We start from the raw sequence: 7,347 nt of genomic DNA on the forward strand, positions 1-7,347 counted from the left end.
CGAATCTTTAACTCAAGTCATTTTGTACTTATTTAAAGGAAAAAAAATGATGTCTTTTTGGATTCATGTCATAAATTGAAGGAAAGAAATTCTTAAATGAAGGAATGAGAGTTAAAATTATAAACTGATATTGTAGGGATTGCATTCTTAAAATTTAAACCTTTTGAGATTGAAACAACAACAACTTCACAATAAAGGTGTTTGGTTCATTTCCCAACTTCAAAACGGCCATACATGATCCAATTACCTCTAATGCAATTGACATGAAGCTCGTAGATGAGTTGGAGCATCTTAACAGGATCATGTCTCTCATTTTCTTTTCCTTTTTGATGATTTATCCATATAAGTGAATCATAATAATGTTAATTTGATATATGTTATAGAAAAAGAATATATTAATATCCTGAGATACAAGTTTTGTTCATTTTAGGAATCACCGTTGGCTTCACTATTGGGTCTGAGACAACAAAACCATCGGCCGCAGGTGAAAGATTATTGGTGTGTGTTGAAAGGTATGTGGTAGCATATCCGTTTGTGCTTTTTTTTTTTAAAAAAAAAAGATTGTTCTACCAAGTTGTTAGAATTTGTTATCAACAGATCAATGGTTTATGAACCGCTCAGTTGATGGGTTTTTATTTTCTTTTCTATCAAAATATTGACTTTTTAGCTTACTAAATGTGACATCCCCTAATTTCTCGGCCAGAAAAGAACGATTTAATTTATGCTTTTTAAAATAAAATCAGAGAAATGTTTTTAAAAGATGTTGCGGAATTGGTCCCCAAAACAAAACATGATAAAAGTTTGTCAAAACCTTTCTTTAAGAAATATATAATTTCCTTTTATATCAAAACCTCAGGATGTCATGTTCTGATACAGATCAAAAGCATAAACAAGACATTATAAGCCTTACAACAGTTATTTATAACTACTGGCCTATAATCCAAAATCACTCATCATCATCATCCGACTATGCTCGGGGTCCACTACCTGTAATCATAAAAAGCTGAGTGGGTCAAGCTTGGAAGCCTGGTGAGCATATAGGGTTTTCAACCCACAATAAATAAATTTATTGTACTTAAACATCAATCAATCAACCAAATTAACCCAACCTCATTATCTTATTAATTTCTTAAGGGTTTACCCTAAGATTCAACTATCACTCCTTCCTAAGGATTCATCCTAAGGAATAGGCACAAGGTCACACCATCGCCAGGGTTTATACAACAGGTGCTAAGTCCATAGCTCTCATTTATCGACAATATTATTGACAGTATTCGCCCCTGTCATACATGCGAATGGGTTTTTAGAGTACGCCTGATGAACGTATATTTCATACACCTACAGGTTGCAAGCCTGCTAGTGTTCCACAGACCGTCTTGAATAGTCCATGGTTGTCATCCCTACTCTGCTGAATGATGGGGGTCACCGTTTGGGTAAGGGCTTATCTCATATTTCACCACTCAGCCTCAACTTATGATCTCCTTTCACCACTCACCCTCAACTTATGATCTATATCACTGATCATCTCATTTATCCAACTCACCTTTCATCACACACCCACTATTTCATCTACCCATGTTTTACCCAACATTTTTATAGATAAAAATACATATACAGTTTAAATTATTTAAAAAACATGTATAAATCACTCCTTCAACATCCAACTCAAATAAACAAACAATAAATATTCACACAGCACGTATTTTATATAAAATACTTCATATCTATGTGTAAGGTGAAAGTAACTACACACTCACCTGATTTAATGAAAAAATCGGGCAGCAATTCGTTTCCTAAAATGATCGTTTCTAATAAAACCGGGAGTTTTATTGAGAAACCGGGCTCTGCGAAGGGTCGGGCTTCGAAACCGAAAAGATAAATTTTTCGGGCTTCTCGGGCACTTCGTGGCGTATTCCGGGGGTTATAATCGATACCGGGGCTTCGGGGGATGATAAAATGAAAGAAATATGGGTTTAGGGGCTAAAAGTGACAATTTTCCAAAATATACCCGGGAGGTTTCGCACCCTCCTATTTATAGGGGCGAGCCTCCTGATCCAACGACTGAGAAGGCTCCAGGTGGTGCTGATCCGAGGGCTCGCAGGGAAGGCTCGCACGTGGCTGCGCATGCGAGGGTCTGCTGGAGGCTTCTGATTGGACCACTTCGGACAGCTCTACGGTTCGGACACGTTGCTGACGACACACCGAGATCGGACACGGGGCAGCCTCTTATTGGACCGAACCTCGGACTCGAGAAGGACATGACATGCCTCGCCAGGTGGCTTCGGTGACTCAGCAGATTTCGGACACGCGTCGGATGCGAAGCGAGGACACGTGGCCGAAGTCCACGTGTGCGAAATTCCTCGGTTTTGGGGATTTTTCTCGATTTTCGCGCCAAATCTTATAAAATCCATAACTTTCGCATACGAGCTCCGTTTTTGACGTTCTTTATATGCACGCGTAGGTAAAGTTACACTCTACAACTTTCGTTTAGACTTCGTCGGCTAATTTTAACTATAATTTTTATATTATTATTTTTAACAGACCGGGACAGAAAATCCGTTAAAAATTCATAACTTCTTCATCCGACGTCCGTTTTCGTCAGACTTTTTACCGTTGTGCTACTATTTACGAGACCTTCGATTCTCGTTTAGGTCGTGTCGGCTAAAAATCACTCGATCTAAAATTCGAGTTTTTAGTTGTCTACTGTTAAGCTGAAACTTCGAAAAATCATAACTTCCTCATACGAAGTCAGATTTGGGCGTTCTTTTTATACCTACTCTCGGTTTAACGAACACTACAAGTTTCGTTTAGATCACTAAGGCTAAAAAGTAGTTTATCAAAAACTCACTTTTTACGACATTCGGCACCGTGCCGGTTTGTCGCGAATCTTCGACAGGTCATAACTTCTTCGTTATAACTCGGATTTCGGCATTCTTTATATATCCGTAATCCTTTTCACGACCACTACAACTTTCTTAATAAATATCGGCTTTATCTAATATTTATTTTCGACGCTCATTTTCATTCTTAATTAATTAACTCATAGTAATTAAGCATAAAACACATAATATTCACATAATTCCTTTTCATTTCTTCAAAATGAGTCACAAAGGTTAACCTAGACTATCACGTCAATATTAATGCCTAGCCTAGAAACACGGGCATTACAATTCTCTCCCCCTTAGGATGATTCCGTCCTCGGAATCACACATCGACAAACAACTACAGGTAGAGACTCCATGTCACTCTCCGTTTCCCAGGTGAGATTTGGCCCATTTATATGTTTCCAACGCTCAAGCACTAAATCGACCATCTTACGTTACAACTTTTTAGTCTTACGGTCAACGATTGCCTCAGGTTCTCCAATTAACCTCTTGCTCTCATCCAACCTTAATTCAGAAATGGGAATTATGTCGGGCACACCTCCCGTGAACTTCCTCAAATAACACACATGAAAGGTATTATGAATACCCTCTAGTTCTTCCGGTAATTCTAGCTTGTAAGCTTGATTCCCGATCCTCTGAAGAACTTTTAAATGGTCCAATAAACCTTAGACTCAACTTTCCCCTTCTACCAAACCTTATAAGTCCCTTCCATGACGAGACTTTAAGTAAAACCGAATCTCCAACTTCGAATGATATCGGTTGTCTTTTCTTGTCAGCATAGCTCTTTTGAGCAGCTAACATCCTTTCCCTAATCACTTTCAACTTTCCAGCAGTCTGATGGACTATTTCAAGTCCCATAAACTGCTTTTCCTCAGCTTCCAGCCAACATGACGGCGCTCGACACTTTTCTCCGTACAAAGCGTGATAAGGTGCCATCTAGATGTTCGAGTGGAAACTATTATTATAGGAAAATTCTACTAAAGGTAAATGTTCATCCCAGTTACCTTGGAATTCCAGGGTACATGTTCTCAGCACATCCATCAACGTTTGAATCGTTTATTCGCTCTGACCATCGGTTGCGGATGGTAAGCTGTATTCAAACACAACTTGGTACCCAATTCCTCTTATAGACTCCTCCAACACCTTGAGGTAAAACGGCTGCCACGATCGGATACAATCGTTAACGGAACACCGTGAAGCCTCACAATTTCCTTCACGTAAGAATTCGCAAGTTTATCCATAGACCATTTCTCGTTGGCTACTATGAAATGCGCACTCTTAGTGAAGCGATCAACGACCACCTCAATCATGTCGTGACCGTTCCTTGTTCTGGGCAGTTTAGTCACAAAATCCATAGTGATGTCTTCCCATTTGCCCATAGGTATAGGCAAAGGTTCTAAACTCCCATACGGTTTCTGATGTTGTGCCTTAACCCTAGCACAAGTTACACACTCGGCCACATACTTTGCAACATCGAGCTTCATCGTCAGCCACCAGTAATAGGGTTTTAGATCCCTATACATTTTCGTACTGCCGGGATGAATCGAGTACATGGTTTTGTGAGCTTCTTCCATCAGAAGATCTCTTACTCCTCCCGCCTTAGGTACCCAAATCCTATCTTTGAATACCTTTAGTCCTTGACCGTTTGTATCAAACACCAACGTTTTGCCCAAACGTTCCTCCTTACGGTCATTTCTCTCTAAAGCTTCCCCTTGAGCTTTCTTTATACTTTCCACAATTGTCGAGACAACTTCAATTCACAACGCTCTTAGCCTTTTCTTTTCAAGATTTACCTTCCGGCTGAGAGCATTAGCAACAACATTTGCTTTACCAGGGTGGTAAAGTATCTCACAGTCGTAGTCCTTGAGTAACTCTAGCCAGCGCCGTTGTCTCATGTTCAATTCCTTCTCCATATCTTTAAGGCGAATACTACTGCTGCCAACTCCAGACCATGAGTGGGGTAGTTCTTTTCATGCTCTTTCAATTGCCTCGATGCATACGCTATCACTTTATCCCTTTGGGTCAGAACACAACCTAACCCAACTCCAGAGGCATTACTATAAAATGTGAAGTCATCAACTCCTTCAGGTAACGAATCGGTGCTTCACACAACTTCTTCTTTAACTTCTCAAAGCTTCCTATGCTTCTCATTCCAAGTATAGACAGCTCCTTTGTGGGTCAAAGCTGTCAATGGAGTCGCGGTCAAAGAAAAGTCTTGGATAAATCAGCGATAATATCCAGCTAATCCTAAAAAGCTTCAGATCTCCATAGGACTTTCAATCGTAACCTTCGAGTTACAAAATAAATCCTTATTGAGGACTCCTTCGTCTTCTTGGAATAAGTACTTTCCTTCATTTATTGTAACAGACCGATGGGTCATGTTCTAATGATCTCTCATTATATATTGCACTACTTAGACTCAGATCTCCTAGGGACAAATTTCAGAACAAACTATACCTACCTTCATGTTCTAATGTGATACAGTCACAGTTCAACATGTATCATTTCTAACTACCAACTTCTTTAACAATGAGTGTGATACTTCTATTGACCGCTTTGATCATTTCTCACTTCAATCTTCCGGCTTAAGTCAAATGCTACATCGAACTTGGTTCTCTGAACCACATAATAAACTCATCTTAGTCGGACTCAATTCGATATGACCTCTAAGGTCGGAATAACAATCATCTTCTTAGTCATTACCGAAACGATGGTAACGACAGACTAGAATAAGACGGAATCAATTACTAGTTCCTTGGTAACCTTGTGACATTCCCTGATCCAATTGTGAGTCCTGTGCTTCCAGTAGTATAGATCTCTACTACTATTCACACCTACTCATACTCGTCCCAAGTACGGTCTCGTAGTCCCCAAGTCCTAAAATCACAAAACAATTTAACACATACGAATGTGTCCAATTAATCATAAAATTTTCCTAGACACTACTAGGACTTCTTCCATGCGTATCTTCAATCATCAATTCTACTTCAACTTGGTTGGTGATGGAAATTCCAAACGATGGGACAACTTCAAGAATTACACCAACCATTCCATTCATCAGATGACAAAACCAGGGTTTATATTATTTCCTTGAAACGATTACACAAAGGTTCAAGTTTACCCTATACTATGCCTCTAATAGGCTAAACCACTTGTTACTATTCACATTGCTACTTCGTAACTTGATCTTCGGGTATCAAGTCTTTACTTCTACTTCCTAGCATTATTAATTGCTTCGTCAAGGATATTCTGAAATTCCCTTGGCGTTGGCGATGCACTTGGCCTTGTTACTTCATTTTCCTTCGGACAGTCCTTAGAAATATGGCCTTCTTCCTTACATACATAACACACCCTCTTAGGAATCGTACACTGATTGGCGTAATGCCCTATTTCTCCACACCTAAAGCACTTCACCTTCCCGTCACAATTCCCAGAGTGTTTATTTTTGCACTTTCCGCACCATCTTCCTTTACCTCTTCTTTTGCCAGACTTTGAGGATATGTTGCTCTTGTTGGGCCTTGAAGACCCATCAAATTTCCTCTTTTTGTCAACTTCAACCTTGTTGGCGGTCCGGTCATTGATCATTTCTTCAATAGACTTAGCAACCCTGATAGTTGCCTCAAGAACAAATGTCTGACGTACTGGCACAGTAAGTTCATCCTTACTTTGTTGAAGTAAACGTTTTGTTTCTTCCATCTGTTCATCCAACATCGTACGCACCATTGCCTGCACCCCAGCCATCGTGATTGGCTCAGGCTGTGGATTATCGTTTTCGAATCCACTTTGAGTACTCGCCATTTCGATCTATACACCAATCGTAGGTGAATTTAGATCTTTATTTTCGATAGTCGTTAAATCTTCGTTATTAATCCGAAACGTTTATATGTTAGTTCTAATATCGTAGTCATACGTTTAGAATCCTACACACATAAGGTTTCCAGATCCGGTCGGCAACATACCATAGATCCGAACAAATAATGGCATATATGGCAAACATATAGCATTTAGCACGTAAAAGCATTTTAGGCATCTTTCCTAAAATAAACTAGTGCTCGTGTCTAAAATATGGTAGGCACTCATCTCACAATCATCACTTAACATTCTAAGTTTAAGTCTAGAAATCCTACAATTTCTTAGTTCGCTTAAACTAATGCTCTGATACCAACTGTGACATCCCCTAATTTCTCGGCCAGAAAAGAACGATTTAATTTATGCTTTTTAAAATAAAATCAGAGAAATCTTTTTAAAAGATGTTGCGGAATTGGTCCCCTAATTCGTGTTTCAGTCCATGTTCTTAAATTAATCATATGGTTAGAACTATTTTCATGTTGTTTCAGTCCATGTTCTTAAATTAATCATATGGTTAGAACTATTTTCATGTTGTTTTAACGTTTCACTAAGATGCTTCCAATCTTTAATTCATTCGGTTGCCAAATTACTTTTAGTTCGAATTGTTTTAAAA

This window comes from Lactuca virosa, chromosome 2 (genome assembly GCF_052849685.1).
Source record: "Lactuca virosa cultivar CGN04683 chromosome 2, Lactuca_virosa_CGN04683_v6, whole genome shotgun sequence".
NCBI classification, from domain to species: Eukaryota; Viridiplantae; Streptophyta; class Magnoliopsida; order Asterales; family Asteraceae; genus Lactuca; species Lactuca virosa.